The 25,444-nt window shown below is 43.5% G+C and overlaps 1 protein-coding gene across 1 annotated transcript in view; it reads right to left on the bottom strand.

Annotated features, from left to right (window-relative positions):
• PARD3 (par-3 family cell polarity regulator) overlaps nt 1–25,444 on the bottom strand; it is a 631,094-nt gene that overhangs the window by 469,284 nt on the left and 136,366 nt on the right. The window lies entirely within an intron of this gene.

Below are 25,444 nucleotides of genomic sequence, written 5' to 3'. Positions count from 1 at the left end.
ACCAACCAGGAAGCCCCCAGGCGACCATATTCCGAGCATTTACTGGCCAGTCCTACTGTAAGTTCAATCATGTCTCCTGATACAAGTGAATATCAGTCTGCTAAGTGACTCTTTCCTAATCTTGTCAGCCTCAGCTTGCCAGTTTACTTTTCAGGTGTGACCTGGAAGCCCCAGACTAAGGCACTCCAAATACCCCCAAAGATATTTCTCTATGACCAAGGGCAAATATTACCTCACTGATGATAAAATTAGCCCTTTATCCCACTGTAGATGGAATACCTTAAGATGGGAAAGTCTCTTAGATTTTAGATTTTCTACATTGATCCAGCCTAATCATGAGTTTGGAAAAAGTAAGAAAAGTCCACTCAAAAGAGGAGTGAAAAGAAAGAAACAACACACACACACACACACACACACACACACACACACACACACAGATGCTAGGTTGCTGATTTTGAAGATGAAGAAAGGGAATCCAAGTCAAGAAATGTGGGCAGCCTCTCTTTAAGCAAGGAAAGAATGCCTTTAGAATAGGAGCATAATAGTTACAAGCTGGACTGCTGGCCTCAAGGTCAGCAGTTCAAAACCACCAGCCGCTTCTCAGGAGAAGCATGAGGTTTTCTACTTCCATAAACTGTTAGCATTGGAAATCCACAGGGCCAGTCCTACCCTGTCCTCTAGGGTCGCTCTGAGCCAGCATGGACTCAATGGCAGTGAATCTGGTATCCAAGAGCCTTCCTAAAGGAATGCGGCTCTGCTTCTAACCTTGAACTTGGTCCAAGGACACCCCTAACTCAAACTCAAAGTAAAACCAAAACCAAACCAAATCCACCAAATTGATTCTGTCACAGCAACCCAGAATTTCAGAAAAAATTTCTCAAAGTCAATCTCTAAAGACTCCTCTTCATCATCAGTCTTATTATCTTTCTTCCTTAAAGCAGCTGTGGGTTTGAAACACCAGCCACGTAGTTCACAGCCCAAGGCCTAACCTGTGTCACCGGGGCTCCTTCTGCGCAACTGAAAGAAGCATATTTACACTGTTTTCAGTAATTAAGTTGGTGGCAATTTGTTATGTCAGCTATAGAAAATTAATAGAGCGGCAATGCCTTCCCTCCTAGATTTGTTGTGACAAATAAAAGATAAGGTATGTCAACTTGCAGAGCAAAGTAAGCACACATTTGTAACTATTGTGATATGATACGGTGGTGATGGTGGTTGATAAATCCTCAAATTTTGTAAATTTGGGGATCAAATATCACAGGTAGCCAGGAGAGTGAGGGAAAGATTTCCTACAAACCTGTTAAGCTGAAGGAACCCCAGAAAATAATGCTGGGAGGGAAATGGTTTGTTCCGTTTCACTCAAGTTCTTTCGTATCGTTTACATTCTCTGCTTACTTCACACGATTGCTGGCCCCAAAGGGAATTTCCCTCCCTGGAGGTTGATCTGTGACTTTTCATAATGAGGACCACACGCCATCAATGCCCTTAATACATTCTGCCCTTTCCACTCAGCATACACCATGAGAAATAATAACAATAATATAGCAGATTAAGTATTTAATGTCTTAAATTCTCAATTACCAATGCTTTAAAAAAAATGTCTACCGTTATCTCCCAGCAAATAAATGTACATTTCTAAAAGGAGAGCTGATCAGACGGCACTTTGGTGATGTTGACTCATTCAGCACGGTATCTACTCACAAGGACACAGTGAAATAAGTCTTGGGTAGCGCCGTTTCAAAGAGGAGCACTTCACCAGCTGTCAGCAAGACATTCCTAGTTCTTCCCGAGCAAGCCGGGAGACGTCCCCACCCTCGCATCTAAAGGTTCTACCTGCCAATACTCAAAGGTCACCTGTCCCACCAGAGCTACTGGCATCTTTTAAGAAGGTAATATTTCTTGGTCACAGATGCTTGATACAGATATTACATTCCATCTGGAAACGACAATGAGAGAGATTCACCTATGACATTCCCCAGGCCCGACTCTCAGATTTCTGAGCTGGGATTGCATGTTGCTTTCCTTCAAGGCGACTCACTTCATCACCCACCGTGCCTCCAGACTAATTAGATTCCCAATTTCAGAGATATGTTCAACTAATAGCCTAGAGTACGCCGACCAAAACCACAATGGATATATGCAAATGGGCACTGCTAGAAATGAGCTGACCCACTTGTGGGTTATCATGTAAAGCCCCCACCCCTCAATCCCAAGAGCCTCTGCTCCACTTGTACCCATCCATGGGGTTGCAACGACATTACACGACGGCTCAAGTGTTAATAAGAAGCAGAACGCCACAGTAAGAGATAGCAGAGTCATTTTGAAACTGGCTAATCACACACAGATCGGTTGACCCCAAGGGGAGGAGATGGCATAATTGTGACTTCAGCGTGGACACACGCAGCTTTCCTTCAGAGGCCAAAGCGAAAGAGGGGAAGATGCAAGCCTATGGATGTAATAACTAATTATTATGTAGACATGGGGAAAAAGGAACTATAAAATCCATTTGTAAGCTTGCTGATGACTGAACCTATTTTAATGACACAGAGCCAGTGCTAAGTCCTTAATCATTCTCTGAGCCTTACTTGCTATCACGGTTCATTAAAATCCCATTTAAATACAGTGACTGTTTTACTGGACGAGTAAGCAAAACAGGAGTAAAAAAATATATTTGGGCTACTGGTATGCTTTGTAAGAGTAGTGACACATGCTGTAACCAATAAAAACAAACATACCAGGGCCGGAGAATCAAGCTTACCACTGAAAAACTTTAAATGTTACGTATGCAAGATTAATTCGGTGCTTCATCAGCAGTTTAAGAATTAAATACATTTCTCGGCTGGTAAATAAATAAAAGGCCTCGAGCTCAGAAGGGAAGTTTAGAATGTCATGAGCACCCTGAAGGACAGCCCCTCTTCCCTCTGGCTAAGCCCCCAATTGGCAAAGAGGACCGAGCACACCTTTCCTGTAACCATGAAACTCGGCTTCAAATGGGCTTCAAGCTACCAGCCACATGGCTTCAGATTTCGGAGGCAAATGACCCCAGTGGCACAGTGGTTACGAGTTAGAGTGCTAATTGCAAGGTTGGCAGTTCGAAACCATCAGCTGCTCCGTGGGAGAGAGATGGGGCTTTCTATTCCTGTAAAGAATTACCATCTCAGAGACTTGCAGGGGCGATTCTGCCCTGTCCATCTGGGCTGCTGTGCGGCGTCAGCATCGACTTGATGGCACGGAGTTTGGATTTGGTTTCCTTTTCCCGGCAAGGAGCCCTGGTGGTACTGCCAGATAAACGTCGGACGGCTACCCACAAGGTCTGTGGACAATTTCGCTTGGTGATAAATGGGTTATACGAGTTCAAAATGACCTGCTGCTTTGAGGGAGAAAAAGGAGGCAATCTACTCCGACAATGCTATGCAGCCTCAGAAACCCTATACAGAGTCACTGTGAGTCAGAATGCACTTGATGACAGTGAGTCTTAGAGTCAGCCACGGAGCAGGTGGTACTGTGATTCCTCATCTGTGTGGGCCCTCCAACCCTCTCCTAATTCTGCCAAGTATACAGTGTAGACATTTAGACAGCCTGTCAATCTAAATCAAACCCTGATGGCATAGAACAATAATGTTAACTGTCAGGTTGGTTGTTCAAATCCACTAGCTGCGCCAAGGAAGACAGGTGAGGCTGTTTGCTCCAGGACAGATTTAGTCTTGGAAACCCTAAGGACTGAATCTACTTGCCCTAAGGGGTCATTATGAGTCAGAATTGACTGGATAGCCGAGGACAGTAGGTAGATCTATCTAAAAATAAGGGAATGGTATTCCACAGCATGATATTTTAATCTGTGGGCAATTTTGCTTGGTGATAAATGGGTTATACGAGTTCAGGAAGCCCTGTATTAAAGATAAGTGATAGGACTCCCTCAAGAATTAATCCTCCAGCCATGCCATTGTCTGCAGATTAGGACTAGAAGGATGGGAGGGGAGGGAGGAGGGAGGGAGAGAAGGTAACATGCTTAAGGAAACAAGATGAAACCATGCACACACAATGACCGTAGCTTTGCAATGGCTTCTAATAAGTGATCAATAAAAGAAAGGTACCCCAAAGACAGCATGGTTATTGAATTTTAATGAACCCGTGTGGCTGACCTGATATGCCCCACCTTTCTCCTCATGCTACTAGCGCAGGTTACTCCTCTTTGTCCTCGCCATCAAGAGACCCCATCCCTGGACCAGCAGACCCAAGAGACGAGAAGTGTGGGTCTCACCAGGCAGGACCACTCTGCTGTAAAAGGCAGGCGGAGCGCATCTCCCGCTCTCTTGTTCATCGGGATTTCTGCCCCCGTCTGGTGAATAAGCCAAGCAGAGCGGGACCCTTTGTTTCAGGGGGCCTCTAACTCTCTATTTACATAGCTCACCTCTGTCCTCTAGGGCAGAACACCCCCCTCTGCCCACATGGCGTTTCCAAGACTATAAGGACGTCACCACCACTTCTTTCTTCCACAGAGGAGCGGGTGTGTTCAAACTACTGACTTTCTGTTTAGCAGTCATGGGCTGAACCCATGCCCCATGAGAGACCCTAGAGTGGCACCTTCCAAGGGAAACTGTGCTCCACGGGCTTTTCTGTGACTGATGGCAAGGTCGTTGCCCAAGGCATACCTAGGTGGACTCTAACTCGCCATCTTTCAGTTAGCCCCTGAGCATGTCAACTTTTTACACCAACCAGAGACTCCATCATGCACCCAAACCCCCTGCCACTGACCCATGCCAACTCGGACGGCCCCTAGAGGACAGGGTACCACTGCCCTTCTTCATTTCTGAGGCTGTAACTCCTTACAGGAGTAGAAAGCCCCATCTTTCTGCTGTGGAGCCGGCTGGTGCCTTCAAACTGCTGAGGTGGCATTTAGCAACACCACAGACACGTAACCACTACACCACCAGGACCCCTGTGCCATGTCACCAGCAAAGCAGAAAGGTTTAGAGTGCAGAAAGTGCCCATGACAGCCTAGGGTCGACTCTGCACGTGTCCTCTGTGCTGGAATCTCATCAAGGAACTTCAGGGGTGCCGGCGAAATCAGCCTGTCTTCCATCGAATAACAGCAGCCCATAGAAATCACGTCCACACACCTGTTCCTGACCCTGCCATCACCAATTCTATGGGTTGAAAATTTTAATTCTCCGAAAACCAAGCTTACTGCCACGAAGTCGATTCTGACTAAGAGGGACCCAACTGAACAGGGTAGAACTGCCCCTGTGGCTATAACTCCGTATGAGAGTAGAAAGTCTCAGCTCTCTGCCATGAGCTTCGAACTACTGACTTTGTGGTTAGCAGCCCAATGCATAACCACTATGCCATCAGAGCTGCCATGTAGAAAACGAGTCAGCACTAAAATGTCTTGCCAATCAAATCTGGTGAACCGGAATACTTAATGTGTTGGCAATCAGTTGTGGAAAACGTCCCGTTTAAAATAGAAACGTGAAGGATCGCTTCCTTAGTTCTAAATTTTGCACACCATGTTTAAAATTAACAGTGTGAGAAAAGAAAACTTGGCTCGGCTTGCCATCCATCAGTCAGCAGCAGGAAGTACTTCAGGGATTCGCACAAGTCACAGGAAACATCTCCGCACTACGCGGGCCCAGCGATGAAGCCGCGTTTCCCTGGCGGTGAGCAAAGCAACGTGGATGGCATTTAGAGAGAAGGCGTTTGAGACACCAAGAGCCAGGCTGGTTTCCAAGGCAACTTGCCACTTGGAGTTAGTCGTCCTTTAAGGGCGGAGTTCAGGACTTGAACTAGAGCCCCACCGATATCGTCGCCTCCATCTAAAGGCATCATCAGAAAACTGAGCGCAGCTGAACTGTTCTAAAGGCTGCAAAGGGAGCCGGGTGATGCTATGAAGAATTTGGTGCGGGGCGGAGGGGAAAGAAGAGGGCACAGAGGGCCAAGAAAAGCAACCAACGTAGATGAACTGAGAATTGCAACTTGGAATTGCTTGGTTTGCAAACAATGGTGCCTCACACTCACTCCCACTGTGCCAACGGCTGAATGAAAGTTCAATACAAGATGATCGGTGACGAAGCAGCAGGATTCATTCTGACAACCACAGCCAACATGAGAAAAGGTGGAGGGTCAATACATTTTTGTGATAAAACAGACTGTACGTGTTACATTGCAAATATGCCTCTCGGTTTAATTTGCATGCAAAAGGGGAGCGGGCTGTACTTTTTAAAACTAATCCCCCCGGAGGCAGAGATGAAAAACTTCAAACATATTCTGACTACTTTCTGCTACAGTTATTACTCCAGCAACTTCTATCTCTTCTACAAAGGAGAGACGACAGTGTCCTTGACATCAGGCTCAATTATCCTGGGTACGCAACGCAAAGCTGATTAAATTAGCCTCATTTTAATCAACTGGCAGCTTTATTCAAAAAGTAACTAAATAATAAAATTCTTTATAACAACTCTTCATTAGTATAACCTGTTTAGCAATGTTCTTTTTAAAAGCTAACACATAATAAATACTAATTGTGTGTCAGTTCTTTCTCTCCCATGTCTGACAGATAAAAGAAATAAGTTGCAAGTTAAATATTTCCCCCAATCCACAGTCAATTAAATAATGAAATGTAATGCAAATCTTCAGAAAGGTAAATACCAGTGCCATCTAATGGACTGAGCGGGCCTCAAAGATATTAAAAATATCACATTTTAAATAAAGCCTAATCTGAGGAAAGCCAAAACAACTCTACCATCCCTTGTATTTTGCTTCCTATAGAAAACACCACACAAGGACCCTTGAGGTTGGAGGTGGTCCTCTTACTTGCATTACGCACCTGGTCAACAAGCTACTCATCTTAAATTGGTCCCTAGTTAGTTTTGTTTTAGTTTTTTTAGTTTATTGGGGGGGGGGGGCTCTGTGGTAGGCAGGGTGCAGCGGTAGAATTCTCATATTCTATTTACTACTGGCCGCTGCACCTCATGGACAGACACTCCCCAACTCTCCGTGGAGGCTTGTGCAGTGCTGTCGTGCTGAGCAGGTCGCAGCGGAGCTTCCATACTAAGATGGACTAGGAACAAAGCGCTGTGCATGTCCAAATTAACCACTTGTGCATCACAATGGTTTGATCTGCAACTGGTCATGGGGCTGGCACAGGACTTGGCCACCACAAGCCAGCCTCAAGACTGCACAGTTATTACCAGATTATTGCCTTCTGAAAAGTTGCTCCGAATGGGGGGTTTATTTACAAAGGGAGATGAATGACATCGTGTGAACTTTCTCCTCCAATCTGTGGCACCTCCTTGAATACATACAAGTTTAATTTGCATTTACTCTGTAGACAGTGGCAAGGAGTACATAAAAAAAGACGGAAAGAGCTAATACTTACTGTTCCTTAGTCCACTAATAAAGGTGGTATGAGGGCCTAGGCTAACGAAAAAGCAACAACAGGAGACGACAATGACTGTCAATCTTTATGGGAGCAGATAACCTCTTCTTTCTCCTGGGGAGCAGCTGGGGGATTTGAACCCCCAACCTTGCAGTAGGCAGCACAGTACATTAACCACTGTGCTGCCGGGGACAGACTAAGGAGCAATGATTATTAGCTCTTCTAGACCAGTAACACAAGAATGTTCTATTTTGCATATCTTTAAATCATTTAGATCAGTTACTATAAGCAACAAATTCACTCCAAGCCTTGAGAGTCATATTCCCCAACTCAGCCCTTTGCTTAGACCTTTGGGGGGGCCGGGGGGTGGTGGTGTTGAATGACCCTTTCACAGGGGTCGCCCAATTTGTAACAGTAGCAAAATTACACTTATGAAGTAGCAATGAAAATAATGTTATGGTTGGGGGGGTCACCAAAATATGAGGAACTGTATGAAAGGGTCGACGCATTAGGAAGGTTGAGAACCACTGGCTTAGACCCAGAAAAACCAAGCTTCTGTCACAGCCTGCAAGGGTAGAAGACGGTAACTGTGGACTAAGCCCATGTTCCAGAAATCATACTAGTTTCTAAGACATAATCCCCTTAGTCCTCAAGATTGCAAGCTAAAATCTAGATCTCATTATTGTCCGTCATGCAAAAGTAGGCTTGAAGAAGCCTGAGCCTTGAGTCCCAAGAAGTGTTAAAGGCAAAACAGAGAGCTAGACCGTGTCCTGGCAACCGCATCTCCTGCGCGTGTTGTTCCCACCTTTCCTGGTCACACTGCTGTTGGTAGTTACAGTCAAGTCCAGGCTGACTCACGGTCCCCCTGTGTGTACAGTGAGCTTACCACTGATCAGCAATGGAGTTAGGTTCTACCTACAGAAAATGGAAGGCACAGATGAAATTAGAAAGGAGGGAGAGGGAAGGGAAAGGAAAGGAAGAGAACGAAGAAGAGAATGGAGAGACGAGAGGAAAGGACAAGAGAAATAATGACTTACATGAAAACAATGAAGCACTAAAAGAGTACTAACAAGGGAACTGTACACATCTGTGCCAAGGAGGCTGGACTGGGCATTTCTGAGCACAAAGGCACATCAACCGAACCATGACTGCTTCGGGGTCCACATGCTTCATCTAATGTTTTATCTCTGAAACCTTGGAGAAGGCCTATCTACACACTGTCAGTGTTTTAATGACCAGGATGCTGGAAACCACTCAGACAATAAAATCACTCTCACATGGAAGAGTCCGCACAGACTGCAGTAAGTCTGCAGGAAGCACGATTGGGGGGAAGAGTCGATACTAGAACTTTTTTTTTTCCCACCCTTACAAAGTCGCTTCAATGAAAGGCAAACCAACTCAAAAACTGGCCAAATGAGCATTTATTTTAACACAGAAATCTCATTAGACAATTAGCACTCAGATTCCCTAAAAATAAAAACAAACCTTGTATCAACAAACCATTAAGAAACTGCTGGTTGTGGGTTTTAGTTTAGTTTAGTTTTCTTTTTAACTTGGAAAAAGAACATTATTTATGAACCACTGCTCCCTCAAAACTGACCTGATTTAATGCTGTCAGACAGCCAGGCACTTAGGCAAGTGGTAAAATTAGAGGTGAAAAGTCACTTCACAAACTGGTGAGATCACATTCTGAGTGTCAAAAGTGAATTAAAGTAGAAAATTACACAAGAATATTGTGAAAACGCTAATGTGCGGCTCGTCTCCGTGCTGCTGTTACAGAAATACCACACGGAGTTGGCTTTACCAAAGGGAAATGTTTGCTGACCCAGCTGCAGCCTAAACGTCCAAATTAAGGTCTGAGCCACCTGATGAGTCCTCCTTTGTCGGCAGCCCCAGTGGTCTGGGTTCTGCAGAGGCCCTCACTCTTCTGTAGGAGTATCTCATCGTCTATGTGGTTCCTGAGTACGACTCAGAAGTGATTAGATGTGGAACCCACCCCAATCTGGTATAATCTAATTAACATACCAAAGAAACCAGGATTACATTTTTTTGTCTAATTCACATTAAAAAGACAAAAGAAAAAGAAGAGCCACGGGGTTGGGGCAATGGCAGTGTTTAGGATTCGAACACACATACAGTATTTTTTTTTATTAAATACTTTTATTGGGGGCTCTTACAGCTCTTATCAAAATCCATACGGTCATCCATAGTGTCAAGCACATTTGTACATATCGCCATCATCATTTTGAAAGCATTTTCTTTCTACTGGAGCCCTTTATATCAGCTCCTCATTTTTTTCAAGCACATATTTTAAGGCGCACAGTTTATTCCCTAACAATGATTTTTCACTGAGAAAAGTTTTTGGATAAAGTATTAACGGCTATTACCCAGTTTTTCTCCATAGAACGATAATTTTGATGGGAGCAGGACGGGGCTTAAAAATGTGACTCAACGTTTTTGGTGTCCAATAGCCAATGCAGAGCCTTAAAAAATGGCAAGAAAGCCTAAATATTGAAACATCGAACAAGTACTAGCCCAGGGAAAGAACCCATTCAAGTCCCCTTGTTTCCAAATGAGGGCTTCATTTCTGGGTGCTACCACCATCTAAAGCCCCTCAGATTATTTGCTCACCGATGGGTAGGACAGAGACGAACAAAGAAATGGGTAAAGATCGATGGGATTTCACTGACGTTGTCTCAATCAGGCAAATTAAAGAATAAGAAGCTAAAAACCGAAGTACTTTGGGAACAGCATTTCCACACGGGAACAGGGAAGTCAGAAGTAGCTGTACATTTCAGTGGGCTCTTCAAAGAGTGGGCTTGTGAGGATGTCACCTCTGCATCCCTCATTGTCTGGCAATACACACTACGCACCAGGAGGAAAGGGCAGTCCTAGAAGTTGTGCAAAGGTGGGTGGACTGCTCGCAGAGAAACAGAACCATCAGATCCCCTTGGGGGGCTGAGAAACAGAATCATCAGGTCCCCTGGGGGAGGGACCTGGCAGAAAGCCTGGCAGAAAACACAAGATGAGCTGTGATGGGTGAAGACCAGGAGTCACAAAGGGAAAGATTTCCAGGAAGAGGGAGCTGGTGCAAAGGCTTGGCTGCGTTGACAACACACCCGTACTGTACATACTATTTACTGTTTTGTTTACATAAGACTTTTTGGACTGAATCTGAAACCTATTACTTGAAATACTGTTTGGATGTAAAAATGAACACCGTTCCCAATATCTGATTCTGAAATGAACATTTAGAACACAAGCCCATTGTAAAAAGGAGACCTGAAGCTAAATATGTAGTCACGGTAAGCAACATTTGCCAAGATCTAAGAGACATAATTTATAACATAGACTCAATTTTAACGAGGGGGAAAAATCAATAAATAATCCCCATTCAGAGAAAATTAAATGATCAAAACAGTTCATATAGACATCTTGAAAATAGCAATATAAAAATGCGGAAGCTGGTTTTTTTAGAAGATGAAAGTTAATAACCCTCTTTCCCAATCTTAACACATCAATTTAACAAGGCACTTGGAGGATTCTTTATTTATTGCCTGAGATGAATTTTATTCCTTTACATAAGTGCAGTGTAATTGATATTTTTCACGTGGTGTTTGCATAAGAAACACTAATGCAAAGAGCAGGGAAGCACTTCCAATATTTAAGCACCTAATACTATAAACCCTTCCTTTAAAGAAATGGAAAATTAAATCTCTCTAATCCGTCGTATGGGATTCACAGTCTCCTGCCTGCCCCAAGATTCCACCTAATTCCTAAAGTGAAAAGAAAACGCTTTCTTTCCACAAATCCTGACTGCAGAGGAAATCTTCCATCCGAATGTGGTACACAGCCTCGGAAGACCAGGAAGTGCAGCCTTCCATGCACAGAGCAGAATCTTTGTGTCCCAAACAAAACACAGTAGTGGTGTAAACCATCCCACTGACGATCTGTCCCTGGTGGTCACATCCCAGGGACAGGGTCACGAAGCAGTTTCATGCCTCAGCTGTGGATCGTTTTCAGAATCAGTCCACAAATGGAATCTACAGAAACCCAGACTAAGTAATGTAGTTCAACTTTGGTATGCCTCACTTTAAGAAATCCCGTACAGATGAAGACAGCAAATCGCTATTACACATTTTAAATGATTACTAAATTCCAGGGGATTTGCTCCACTCAAGAAAATATCCTGGTAGCCATTTTTAAATAAAATGTATGGCATGAACAGAATGGGATGAAAGATTATAGAAAATAACATTGCAAGTGTCAAATGAGAAGCACAGCCAGGTGTGCAGGGGTGTGTGTGTGTGTGTGTGTGTGTGTGTGTGTGTGTGTGGTTGCCAAGTCAAATGCATTTTTATACTATGGCGCAGCGATTCTCAGCTAGGGGTAATTTGTCCTGCGGGTAACACTGCCAATGTCTGGAGAGATTTTTAGTTGTCGCATGTGGGCGAAAGTGCTGTTGACATCTGGTGGATGCAGGCCAGGGAAGGGCTCAGCCTCCTACTATGCACAGGGCAGTTCTCAGCAACAAGGAACAACCTGGACCAAAATGTCTCTAGCGGCCACTGAGAAGCCATTACAGGACATAGTCCAAAGTTGTAAGGCCGCGAACCAGCCCTAGGCTTTACTCCGTAAGAATATATATGTGAATTTACATGTGTATCGTCTTAAACGGAATCTGCTACCATGTGAGAAGTACATGTGACAAGAGCCTCTCTCAGAAAGCCATTGTCATGGAGTAGATTTGGACACTTCACAACCGGGCAGGAGAGAGCAGAACGGCTCCCTAGGGTTCCCAAGACTGTGAATCTTGGCAGCAAAAAAAGAGATCGGCACATCCTTCTCCACAGACTTTATGACAGCAGACCAACACTGCACCCATCCCACTCTCAGAATGGAATCACATACCCCCCACCCTTAATGATAAAAACACCCTTCATGATAAAAACTCACTGAGGGAAACTTGGAGGAAAGAAGGCATGTTAAAGATTTTATGTAGGTCGATATTTCTACCTAAAGAGGGTTCGGGTGACTTTTACACGCTGTACGAATGGAAAATGCCAAAGGGCTAGACGTTAGCCTTGGCCAACCCTCTGCATGCCAAATAAGACAGGGCAGGCTTGAAAGAGAAAAGTCCTTAAGACACAGAAGCCTGGGACCGACTTCCTGTTCCCTGAGCACTTTGTTCCAAGTGTGAGTCAACCGTAACCCTTTGTGTGCGGGTGTGAAACCTCTCTTCTTCATGCGGCCGGACACTGGTGCCCCGTGAAGGGCTGAAGACCAACAGCCTTCGATTCGCTCCTCAAATGGCTAGAAAAATATCTGTATAAAAACATACATTTTCCCCCAACTACAGTCAGATAAGTCTTTCTCCTTACATGTAAAAGAGCCCTAATTACACTCCACAGAGAAGTGGATATGCTTACTGCCTGTCAGTAATAGGAGCTCAGGACATGTGAAATACTTTAGAAGCAGGGGTGGTATCCCTAGGATGCATTTTTTCCCATCATTTGCATTAAGCAGAAATCTTATCCCAAGGCCAATTAGTAATATTCAATTTAATAGCTTTGTGGAAGGGGCGCTAAATTAAGTATGTCAACACCAAGTCTTATACTCATCAAAAAGAAAAAAAGTTAGATGAGTGAAGCCTAATTCTCACAGAGGATGGCAGATCACTGCCAACTTACAATACTTAGTTGACAATTCCAGTTGTTTTAACATCTGGTAGGATTCATAGTTCTATTAAAAGGAATGTGGTCCCTGCAGATCTTAGAGAAGGTGTGGAAAAACTAAATGAACTTAAAAACCATAGCCTTATAATCGTCTGTATCTCTTTTAGAATTCTGAGAGGGTGGGGAGGGAGGGAATCTACCATCTAAAAACCAAACATCATTACCAAAAACCAAATTCATTTGCCATTGAGTTGATTCCAATTCATAGTGTTCATATAGAGTAGAACTGCCTAGAAGGGTTTCAAAGGCTACAATCTAGACAAAAAAATAGACCACCACCTCTTCTCCCATGACACAACATGTGAGTCTGAATGGCCAACCTTTCAACTGGCAACTGAGGGCTCTGAGACAGCAATACCAGACCTCCCTTTAAGGAAGCTTTGGCGCGCCATCAAAAACCTATGTGCTGGCGCCCATGGTATTCTGGTCACAGGACTCCATGTTGCTCACTGTGTGCACAGACGACAAAAAATCATAATTCCCATTGTAGTTTGGATGGTTGAATGTAAAGTTGATGATCTGAAATGTACATACCCACCAAATTTGCCTTAAAAAATTAATTAAAAGCTAGGTAAGAGCCTATTTTTATAGAGCCCACGCTCAAAGAAAACCAACTTCTATAAACAACTTGTGTGCAAAATGTTATTGCAGTTAAGCTACTATTATAGATAGCCATAAATGCAATCAAAACCCTCATGCCGGTCCTAAAATAACTAGAAAACTCAAGTTCAATATGATAACTGAAAACAATTAAACTGACTCCTTTTGGTGAACGGGACTAGATGACTCCCCGTTTGACTGTCATTGAACTGCTAACCATGTGGGTGATTAAGATGTTACAGGCATACCATTGACTAGTTCAACAACCCCGGCGCTTGCCATGGCCTAGCCCAGAGCTTCTCCATATGCGCTAGTGGACAAGCAACATCACCTGGGAACTTGTTAGAAAGGCTACATTCAGGCTCTTCGCAGACCTACTGAATCCTGCACTCTTAGGCTGGGCCCTTTCACCCAGGTTTGATGCTGTCTCCTGTTGGAAGTGCCCTAGTGTAGAGACGGATGAAAACAGTGGCTGCCACAATGGGTCCAAACAGAATGATACAGAGGATCTCCCAGGACCCAAAGATCCTGTTGTCCACAGGGTCCCTATGAGTCGGGGTGAACTTGAAGGCATCTAACCACAAAAGGGATGGCAACAGAAGGACAGCTGACAAGATGAAAAGTAACTAGAGCGACAAAAATAAATATGTAAGTAAAACTTAGCTGGGGGGCGGGGAGAAGGCTTGTGAAATAGGCCTTCTAGGAAAAGATTTAAGATCTGAGACACGTAAAATGAAGAAAACTGAGGTGAAGGTTCTAAACAAACTGGTCGGACTAAAGTCGGTTTACAGATGCTGGTGAGAGTCCTTCCAAAGCTGCTTCCCTTCTTTTAAATCAATAAGACAACAGCATGCTGTACTACCTGACACCCAAGAGCTAGCACGTATATAGAATTGCTGTGATAATTTTATGATGTGGAAGCCATTATTCTCATTTGCAGTGAAGCAAATCTGGCCTCTTGACAAAAGTCAAATTGACGAAGGAAAACTGCTTGGGTGGAAGGGCCAAGATGCTACCAGGCTGTGTGAAGGCAAAGTCGGCCACAAACCACTATCAACCACGCAAAGCAAATCTCACACCACTTCTGCCTGTGTAACACTGGCCTCAAGCACTCAATAAATTAACAACAGCTTCAAGAAACAAAAGATTTCATCTATCACCAATTAATAACCAGGTGTGGCCGAGTCCATTCTGGTGAGCCACAAGAGTCACTGTGGAACTTTGTGGCATACGGGGTGCACTGCAGCGATCTTTCAGATATAGATTGTACGGTCTGTCTGCCCTGCACTGTCTGGACGGAATCCAGCGGCCTGTCAGGCTATCAGTCAAGCCTCTTGACGGTTTGCCCCAGTCGGGGCCTCCTGTCTATCACGTCTTCTAAAGCCACAAAAATTAATGCTATTTCCACCCCACACGCTAGTTATTAAAGATATAGGTATGTCTATAAGCATGGAAAGAAAACAAACACTACCTGCAGGAAAACATCGACTTGGATTAAGCATTCTAGTCGGGGAGAATGACAGGAGTGTGCTGTCAGTTCCACGCTCCTTTGCTTTTCAAACCCCTATGTTAGGTATGAACTTGTTCTTCTAAGTAAAAAAATATATATATATATATATATATATATATATATATATATATATATATATATATATATATATATATATATATATACATATACTTTTTTCAACAGATCAACTTAGAAAATAATGCAACAAATAAATATCTATGTTCTGTACTTCTGAAATCTGGCAAGCGATGGTCATATACTAAAGGTTCATGGCAAATGTGGTTTAGATGTTTCAAGTAACCATGTTCGTGTTAACAGCTAAAATTAGCACATTTTCATGAAAATGACTATTGCAAATACGGACTATCCTAGGTGAATGCATTCATTTTGGGTGCAAAGACGACAAACAAGCACCTTGCAAGATCACAGCAGTGCTCATGACCTTGCTCTTCAACAAGTCTCAGGATTCCCCTGGGAATCAATCCTTAGCTTTCTATTCGCCGGAACTAACTGAGTTAACGCTCCTCTGCTTTCCTATTGCTTTAGATGTGGTATGCATTATTCCTGCTCCACACATGAATGTGCAAGTAAGACGTCAGACCATCCTAGGAAGATTCCTCACAGCTGGTGGGACATAATTGTAAGATTATTGTAAGATAATTGTAAGAAGACAAATGAAGTCATCTTTAAGGGAAAAAAAGGGGGTGGGTGGGGAGGAATTGCCAGCCCGCTTTCAAAAATCTTTTTTCAAAGTTCGTATTATAGAATTTAGGCATTCACTATTTTATCATAAGAAAATGCAAGTGAGGTGCCGAAGAGATCAGTTATCAGGCATCAAAGAACAAAAAATCATATCATTGTGTGCTCACCTCCCTGATACAATCGCTGAAGACAAATGGGTGCATAACCAAATGTGGCGAAGAAAGCTGATGGTGCCCGGCTATCAAAAGCTATAGCCTCTGGGGTCTTAAAGGCTTGAAGGTAAACAAGCAGCCATCTAGCTCAGAAGCAACAAAGCTACATGGACCAAGCACTCCAGCCTGTGCGATCACGAGGTGTCGAAGGGGTCAGGTATCAAACATCAGCAGAACAAAAAAATCATATCATAGTGAATGGGGGGGGAGGGGGCGTGTGGAGTGGAGACCCAAAGCCCATTTGTAGGCCACTGGACATCCCCTTACGGAAGGGTCTCGGGGAGGAGACCAGCCAGTCAGGGTTCAGTGTAGCAACGACGAAATATACAACTTTCCTCTAGTTCCTAAATGGTTCCTCCTACCCCACTATCATGATCTGAATTCTACCTTACAAATCTGGCTAGACCAGGGGATGTACACTGGTACAGATAGGAACTGAAAACACAGGGAATCCAGGGGGAATGATCCCTTCGACCAGTGATATGGGTGACGATGCTGGGAGGGTGGAGGGAGGGTGGGTTGGAAAGAGGGAACCAATGACAAGGATCTATATGTGACCTCCCCCCTGGGGGACGGCAACAGAAAAGTGGGTGAAGGGAGATGTCGGACAGGGCAAGATATGACAAAATAATAATTTATAAACTCTCAAGGGTTCATGAGGGAGGGAGGAGCGGGGAGGGAGGGGAAAAAAATGAGGAGCTGATGCCAGGGCCTTAGGTGGAGAGCAAATGTTTTGAGAATGATGAGGGCAATGAATGTACAAATGTGCTTTACACAATTGATGTGTGTATGGATTGTAATAAGAGCTGTATGAGCCCCTAATAAACCAATTAATAAAAAGAAGGGAAAAAAGATCAAATTACAGACAGACTTAAGAATGGTACTCAAAAGAATTAATAGAAAAAATGGAACTCATTTGTAAACCATGGACTGCCTGTATGTTGGTATTCACTAAATGCTAATTATTTTTAAAAAGAGAAAGAAAATTCAGGAATTTCCCTAGTCTGCAATGGCTAATGACATAGTCACACCTTCATGCAAATTTATGGACTAGTGACATAAATGGAACAGTTTATCGAAAAGTAAGGCAAAAGTCCCCGCTTCCAGCCAATTCCCATTAACGGGTCAATTCATTGAACATTAACAGCAATTTACACGAGGAAATATGTAGAAATGGGAATACTTAGCTCAGTTTCTGTATTTGCACACAAGCATTTAAATTTATGGCAGCAGGGAATTCAAAGTCACAGGCACAGTACTGTTCTCGGTACTTTTAAAACATAAAGAACACATACTAATTTGCCAGAATGATGTTATATCACTTCTCCCCACAGGAAGATTATAAATGCTATATATCCCTAATTTATGAAAAAATTATGATGGAAGATAGTCATAGCACACTGAGACACACAATCAGAGTTTATCACGCACTGTATGGACCCAAAGTTTTCAAGCTCTATAAAGAAGTCACGTTTTTATTCCATAGACTGGTAGCCAAATATTGGTGGAGGGGAGAGTGAGCACGTAGATGGGTGAGGCGATGATTGGATGAAGGACTGAGAGCTGTCTTGTCTTTTTCTCCATGGTAATGGCACGGCTACTTGAATGGGAATATTGATGCTAATGGTAAGGCCAAAATTACATTGTGTAGACAGGAAGACCTATTACAGGCAATGACGATGCTTCCAAATAGTCAACTGTTCGGCAGATTTGGACCATCAGCTCTATAAAGCATTGGAAAACAAGCCCATATTTTGAATTCTTAATCCACATCATTTCCCATGATTTCATTCATGTGGATGCACGTCTATGGGTTCTAAAAGCTAACCAGTAACAAACAAGTTGCACAAGAGATCTGGCATCTTTGAGCAACTCAATTTCTACTTATCAAGTATACCCTTTCCATTTAACTTTTTTCTTTTTCTATCATCTATCTATTTATTTTTAGGTTGTACCAGTTAGTCTGGCTGCACTTTTACTACCTAACTCAAAGCAATCAGTTGAATCTAGGTTATACAGAGGAGGTGTCTTTTTCTTCAATTGTTTCATGTGCGTGTGTGTGTGTGTGTGTTTACACACATACATATTTGGAACCTTTTTTTTCTCCTCACACAACTTTATTCTTGGGAGAAGTCGTATGTTTTCAGAAGTGCAAAGTCCCCACTGATTTGTTCTTCTTTTATACACCATTTCTCCTCTTAATAAAGTCACATTTTTGTAGCATATTTGTTACAACTGATGAACCAATACTGAAAATTGATGCATTACTAGTAACAAAAACCTACAGTTTATCTGAGGGTTCACTTGTGTGGTACCATTGCGGTGGCTTCTGACAGGTGCACAATACATGCCTACCATGGAATATGAAAAAGTTACCGCCCTGTTTCATTTCCCACAGTTTTCTCACTATGAAAAAAAGTGAGCAATTCACCACCCAGATAGCGTTAAAAACTTACTGTAACACACCATTCACTCAATAAATGTGGCTTGTGAACAATCTTCGTCAAGAGTTCCACTCTGACACACATGGAGTGCTCACGAGTCTGAGGGAACTAACTTGAAATCAACTTGTGGGGTTGTCTTCGTCTCAAAGGAAAATAAAGAGCTTTGATAGGCCAAGCTCTTCTGCGGTTTCTTTGATGTAATGTGACCTCTCTGTAATGAGGTTCGCAGCAAACCAGGCCCTGTCAATTAGTCCAGTTTTTTATTGTTCTATGACAGGAGATTTGTTGATTCTTTAAACAAACAAATGTGGTTGGATATGTAGATGCACGATACAAGAAGACACGAAATGATCCATGAATTGATGTCCGTATCACCCGTTTTTTGGAGTTGATTCCCACTCATGAACCAGTATTCCAGAATACTGGAATAACCGTCGACTATCAGAATAATCAAATTTGTCTTTGAAAAACTACAGCATTTTAGTGATATTAGTAGGAGGGACCAGTCCCTACAGAAAGGCATCCGATTGGTAAAGTGGAGGGTCTGAGAGGAAGAGGGAGACCCTCAGCGAGACTGATGGACACAGTGGCTACAACACTGGGCTCAAACACAGCAAGTCCCGAAGATGGCCCAAGACAAGGGTTTCATTCCAGTGTACACAGGGTTGCTACCGCTCGAGACCAATTGAATGACACGTGACATGGAGAACCCAGTGGGGCAAAGCAGAACCATGCAACAGAGCTTTCAACAGTGAGTACTTTGCAGAAGTCAACCGGCAAAACTTTCTTCAGAAGCTCCTAGGTGGGATGCTTAGGAGCCCAGTGCTTCACACAGTTTCCATCACCCAGCTCCCTGCAATTTGTCAGAGCATAGCTTTCAGATCAAGAAAGAACCGTCCCTGCGCCCTCTTTACTATACTCTGATGTCTAAACCCCTCCTTAAAAGAAGAAAAAAATATCCAATGCAACCTAAAACCTTGCGGGAAATAATTTCACCAGGGCTCAAGAAAAGCAACTGGCCCTGTTTCGGGACTCCTGAGCTTTCTAGCCACTCCACATTTGAAAATAATCAGGGATGTCCCCACTCCCAGAAGAAAAGAAATCTTTGTTGTATGTTTTAAAACTATTTATTTAAAATCAAAATAGCAAGCGATGACATTACAATAGTTCCCTCCAAAACCTGACTTTTTCATTATTATTTAAATATTCTAAACATTTTCTACTGATTCATGATTCTTCAAAGGAACGTGTTGGCACACCGCTATCTAAAACAGCACAGGGTGATGTATTATTCAGGCCTTCAGCTTTAGAACATGAACCTGAGTTAGACTGGAGTGTGTCGCTTTTGTTGTTGTTGTTTTTCCCAAAGCTGTAGATCTTTCTTTTAAATCATTTTATTGAGGGCTCTTACAATGCTTATTACAATCCCTACATCAATTGTATCAGGCATATTTGTACACGTTACCATCATTCTTTTCTAGACAGTTACTTTCTATTGAGCTCTTGGTATCAACTCCTATTCCCCCCCCCCCCCTTCCCTTGATAGATTATAAATTATTATTTTCACTGTTTCCCTTCCCCCATGGTTTCTGTTGTTGATCCCCCTGGTGGGAGGTGTGTGGTTGTGTGTTGATCATTATGATCGGTTCCCCCTTCTTCCCCTCCCACCCCCTTCTCCCTTCCCATCTGGTATCTCTCTTCCCATCCCTGCTCCTGGGTGGCGTGTGTAGAAGACCCTTAACAATCAAACAAACAAAACCATATGGTTGAGAATGAACGTGTCATTTTATGCCACAAGATCTGCTTCAACGGAGTCTTCATTAACAGGGACATCGTCTGACCAGGGTTCGGACTGGCTCGGTGGCAGTGAGCTTGGGCGTTGGGTGTCTGGGGTGGCGTGATGGACGGAAGACATGGCTGCAAAACGGAAAGGCTCAACCCAGGGAACTCAATGTGCTTTATTATGAAACCTTCATTGTCAGCTTTTCCATTTTCATAGCAACATAAAGTCCTAAGGATAACCAAAGATTTTTAACCAACTAGCTCACCCAACTTCAACAGCAAATAACAGAAATACAAAATGTCGCACACAAAATATCTAAGTACTGTTTTCCTTTTTCTTCGTTTAATCCCACTGAGAACACTCACTGATGGCCGCCCAGCTAGCAGGAAGCTAACACGGGCTTCAGGTCCAAAGTGCCTGGGAGCTCAATTTCCAGCTTTGGTTGCACTTGGTCTTGCTCTACGCTTGACCCTCATCAGGAAGACTGGCTTTTTGTTTTTCGGTTTTGTTTTGTTTTTTCCCCCAGGCCACTTACGCTGGCGAATTTTAAAGGAAAACATCAAGGAAAAGGAGTACTCAGAGCACACGCCCAACGGGCTCTCTGTACTGTGACCCAGATACTGAGTGAGAAGAATCTAGGCGAAAGAGAGAGGAAGGGCGGAACTTCCCACAGCAAATAAGCAAAGGTGGAAGCCACAGAGCCTGCGAGAAGGCAAGGAAGTGAGCGCAGCTCCTGAGAGCCGTGAGCCGCGGAGATTTTCTCTCTTGTCTCTTTTAAGGTAACCAGACGTCTCGCCGTTGGCGGGACAGTCCCGATTTTTAACAATTTTTCCCATGTCCCGCCTTTTTAAAAAGTCCTGATTTTTGGAAAGAATGCACGACAAGCTAGGGTATACGGTTTTCGGCTGCCATGTGGCTATTTCACCAGGATATCAGTTTTATCAATGGTGTCCCACTTTATGAATGTTAAAATCTGGCCACCTTACTCTGGCTGCTCCTACTGGACCTTCCAGTGGCAAAAGGATGTCTGGTGGAACAGGAGAAGTTAGGAGAAAACCAAAACAAACTAGCCCTATCCAAGATAAGAGAAAGATATTACAGGACTACTCAAGAAAAACCGTCACTGGCATCTAGTTCTTCTGGCCACAAGGTCTCCCATTCATAGGGGTCCTGTATGGGGTTTCCAAGAGGTGATGCTTTATGGGCGCAGACAGCCTCATCTCTCTCCCTTAGAGGGGCTGGTGGGTCTCAAAAGCTGGCCTTGCAGTTAGCAGCCCAACACCTCACCCACAGGCCCGCCCCCCCGCCCCCCAACTCCTTACCATAAGCTCAAATTGTGTTTTATATATTGCCATCTCTAAACACTTCTCTTCAGACGCACGAGCCACTGTTATAAATATATAAATAATCATGTCCATCTAACCTTAGCTTTTCAGGAATCAAACTGCTGTGTATGACAAAGGCATCAAAATCATGACGATAAACATAGAATAGTCACACTTACCAAGAAATGATGTCGATGCCGAATCCCGCCAACATGGCTGTAGACCCTGATAAAGCACATCTCCTACCGCACATAGCAATGTGCGCTATTACAAAATAATCGCGCTATGTCCGAGGAGGCTTGGTGGCACAGACATTAAGTGTTTGGCTGCTCACCAAAAGGTTGGGAGTTAAAACTCACTGGTGTCTCCATTAGGGTAAGTTGAGGCAGCCAGCTTTGGTCAAGATCACAGCCTTGGAATCCCTATGGGGCAGGTCGACTCTGTTCCATAGGGTCCGGATGATGTTGGATTCAACCCCAAAGCATACGACACCACTACCTGACTATCCAGTGAAATAAACAAGAGTGTGTCCCAGATTTCTGTGAGTGGGGTTAGAACAGTGGCAAACTGTCATCAGCCCAATAGCCCCTTGACATCACAGCGTGCCTGGCGGTACAGGAAGAGCTCACCGAAGAGCTGCTGGGCGGAATTCACTGAAAACCCTTTGGGGTCGCCGAGACATGACTGGGCTTGATGTTTGTTTGTTTGTTTGTTTGTTTGTCCCATCGGTACCAGCAGCCAGGCTCAGGGCAGTGGAAAGTGCTAGCCCTGTGCAATAGTGGTTGTCAAGCACCGATCCTGGGTCTGAACCCCAAGGAGTTAAACAAAACCAGACTCCCCCACAATCTACTGAGTCAGAATCCCAAGACGGGAGGGGGGTGGGATCTAAGACGTCTATAATCAAATGTCCTCCGGAACAAGCACTCCCAGCCAGGTTTGTCATCAAAGAAAACAAGACCTTTGAAAACATAATTGAGTACCAACCACATACACGCACTCAAGCCAAGGAAGGATTGTAAAAAGGGTGTCTTGGACAAATGGCAAATTCTTAGGGAAGCCACAGAGTGGTAATGAGAATCAAGGATGCCTTGATGCTCAGAGGGCTGACCTGCCCGGTTTTTATGGAGCGTACTAATGAGAGCAAAAGACAGCCAAAGAAAAGTTGGGGGGGGGGAGGGTGCAGGAAACAAAAACAGGAAGGAGAAACAAAAGGTTGTACCTATCAAAAATTTAGGCTGTAGAAAAAGGGGTTTCCTTTTAAAACCACTGATCAAAACAAGTTGTAACCCCAAAGAAACCAATCATTTTGTTTAAAAGAAGAGGGAGAGCCTCACCTTCACACTTGCAGATTCTGTTGAGGCGCACAGAATGGCCCGAATACGCACGCGTGAGAAAGATACCTACTCTAATGTCAGATGCTGCTTTGTGTATTGTACTGCGAGACTAGCAATGCAATGAACAAACCGAAACAAGCCTATTGTCCTTCGGTGGCCTCTGCCATAGTTAGTGACCCTAACAGAGAAGATCGGACAGATCGGAGGAGAGCTGTTCCATAGGGTTTCCAAGGAAGCAGGCTGCCTCATCTTTCTGCTAAAGCATGGCTGATGGGTTCAAACTGCTGACCTGTCTGTCACCAGTCTCTCTCACTGCCAGTCAATGCTGACTCCTAGCGACCCCTGTGGGTTTCCGAACCTGTTTACAGGAGAAGAAAACCCAGTCTTTCTCCCTTTGTAGGTGCTGGTAGTTCTGAACTGCAGACAATGAGGTTCCCAGCCCAATTTGTAACCACTACAAGAACAAGGCTCCTTATTCTGTTACCAGTAGAGAGCAATTAACCACTGGGCCAGCAGGACGCCTAGTTAGTACACACATGCTAACATTTTCAGGCCAGGGTACAAACATATAGATTGTGGATGTGCTTTAAGTGAACTTGATTCCAACAGTTTACCATCCATCAGCTATTCTAGTGCCAATTAGCACCTTAAAAATCATGTGTAAATATTTGAAAAACATGTTAGCAATTAAAGGGAGGAAATATTCCACATTAAAATCAGGAAGAGACTTCAGGTTAAATGCTAAAAGGTAACTGCATTCCCAAAGCACCGGGCTTTCAGAGGCTAGCACGAAGTGAGGTCGGCACTCGCAGACAAAACCACAACACGCAAACCCCATTTAAAATTCCGTAGATGCCAATTATTATTTACTGCTTTCAGAGCTAATAGATCCTCTAATTGAATATAAGAGGTTTTAAACTTTGTGCATCATTAACTTATACTCCATGTTAGTAATGAAGTGCTGACAAATGCTCTCAGTATAAGAAGAATGTGAAAAATTCTAAATCAAGGTAGCTCGAGATCTTGCTTTAAATCGAGTTGGTTTGATTTTTTTTAAATGATAGACCAAAACAAGCATTTCTAATGCTTGCCTTGAAGTCAAGCTTTATTTTTCAGTAACTAGGAAAACACGCCGCTTGTAATTTAAAGATATTGTTTTCTAAAGAAGAGAATCCAAATCATTTACAACAAGGAAATTTTCGTGTCAGCTAAGAAAAACAATGTGCCCCGTCACGATGAAGGCCAATGGCATCTCAATGCCTTTCGTTGATTGGGAATGATGATCTCCCAGGGTTGGGGTCCATTTGTCCATGGAACAAAGAAAACTTTTCATAGCAGGAATTGATACATGTGTATTAAAACAGTCATCTACAGAAGGGAAATCTAGAAAATAAGTAATAAGATATTTAGACTATTTAAAACATTTAGGAGCCCTGGTGGCATACTGGTTACATGTTGGGCTGCTGCTCACCAGGTCAGCCATTTGAACCCACCATCACTCTGCAGGAGAAAAATGAAACTTTCTGCTCCTATAGACAGTTACTGTCTCGGAAACCCATAAAAGCAGTTCTAGCTGCCCGGATAGGGTGCCTAGGTGTCAAAATTAACTCGATGCCAGCGAGAAGCATTGAGAATTTATCATATCTCTTTCAGGAACAGCGTTTCCAACGTTAGTCGTAAAGACATGCTGCTCACGGACAAAAAGACATAGTCCCAAACTACTCCAAAGGAAGGATGCTACCAACGCGTGTACCCAGAGAAAAATGATGACATGCCTTTGGGGTTCTTTCTTTGTTTGGGTTTTGGTTTGTCCCCTAATTTAAAATTCAATTAAGAAACAACATCTTCTGTAATGCATGTAAGGGGAAATGATTTGCTAGAAAAAAGCGTTTATCCATCAGACATCACTAATGAAGAAAACAAGTAAAATGTAGAGACTCACAGAGCAGCTCATTCAGTTAGTGCTTTACTAGGAAGCCTTGAGCCAAGTTCGGAGATCACATAACTTTGACACCGGAATGCTGACCATCTGACATCATTGGTTTTACTTCCTGATTTTTTGCTTCTTCTCTCAATAGGTTTTTTTTTTTTTTTATAGCCATATCTTGTAAGGCCAGCAACCATACCTCATTCTCTTAGAAACACCTCCATTCACCCACGGACTACGTTACCTACCTCCCTGCCCACATAGCCCTCGTCTAATTCTACCTCGATGTGTAACCACCAGCACTCCTTCCTGCAAGAACTGACACAGCCAAGGGTGGACACCTCACTTAAGCTGGACCCATTAGAATTTCTCTCAGGAGAATGTGGACGTGGGGCTGAGAGGCAGACAAGTGAATCCCTGCTTGTAGCTAAACCAACAACCAGGAAAACGTCACATAGTTAAGCAACCAAGCAGAAAAGCAAACTGAGAAGGATAAA

The sequence above is a fragment of the Echinops telfairi genome, unplaced genomic scaffold, assembly GCF_000313985.2.
Source record: "Echinops telfairi isolate 266 unplaced genomic scaffold, ASM31398v2 ScPeMD7_31;HRSCAF=116, whole genome shotgun sequence".
In the NCBI taxonomy this organism is placed as follows: Eukaryota; Metazoa; Chordata; class Mammalia; order Afrosoricida; family Tenrecidae; genus Echinops; species Echinops telfairi.
Note: the sequence above shows the minus strand (reverse complement) of the source record. Positions and strands in the feature narration are given on the sequence as shown.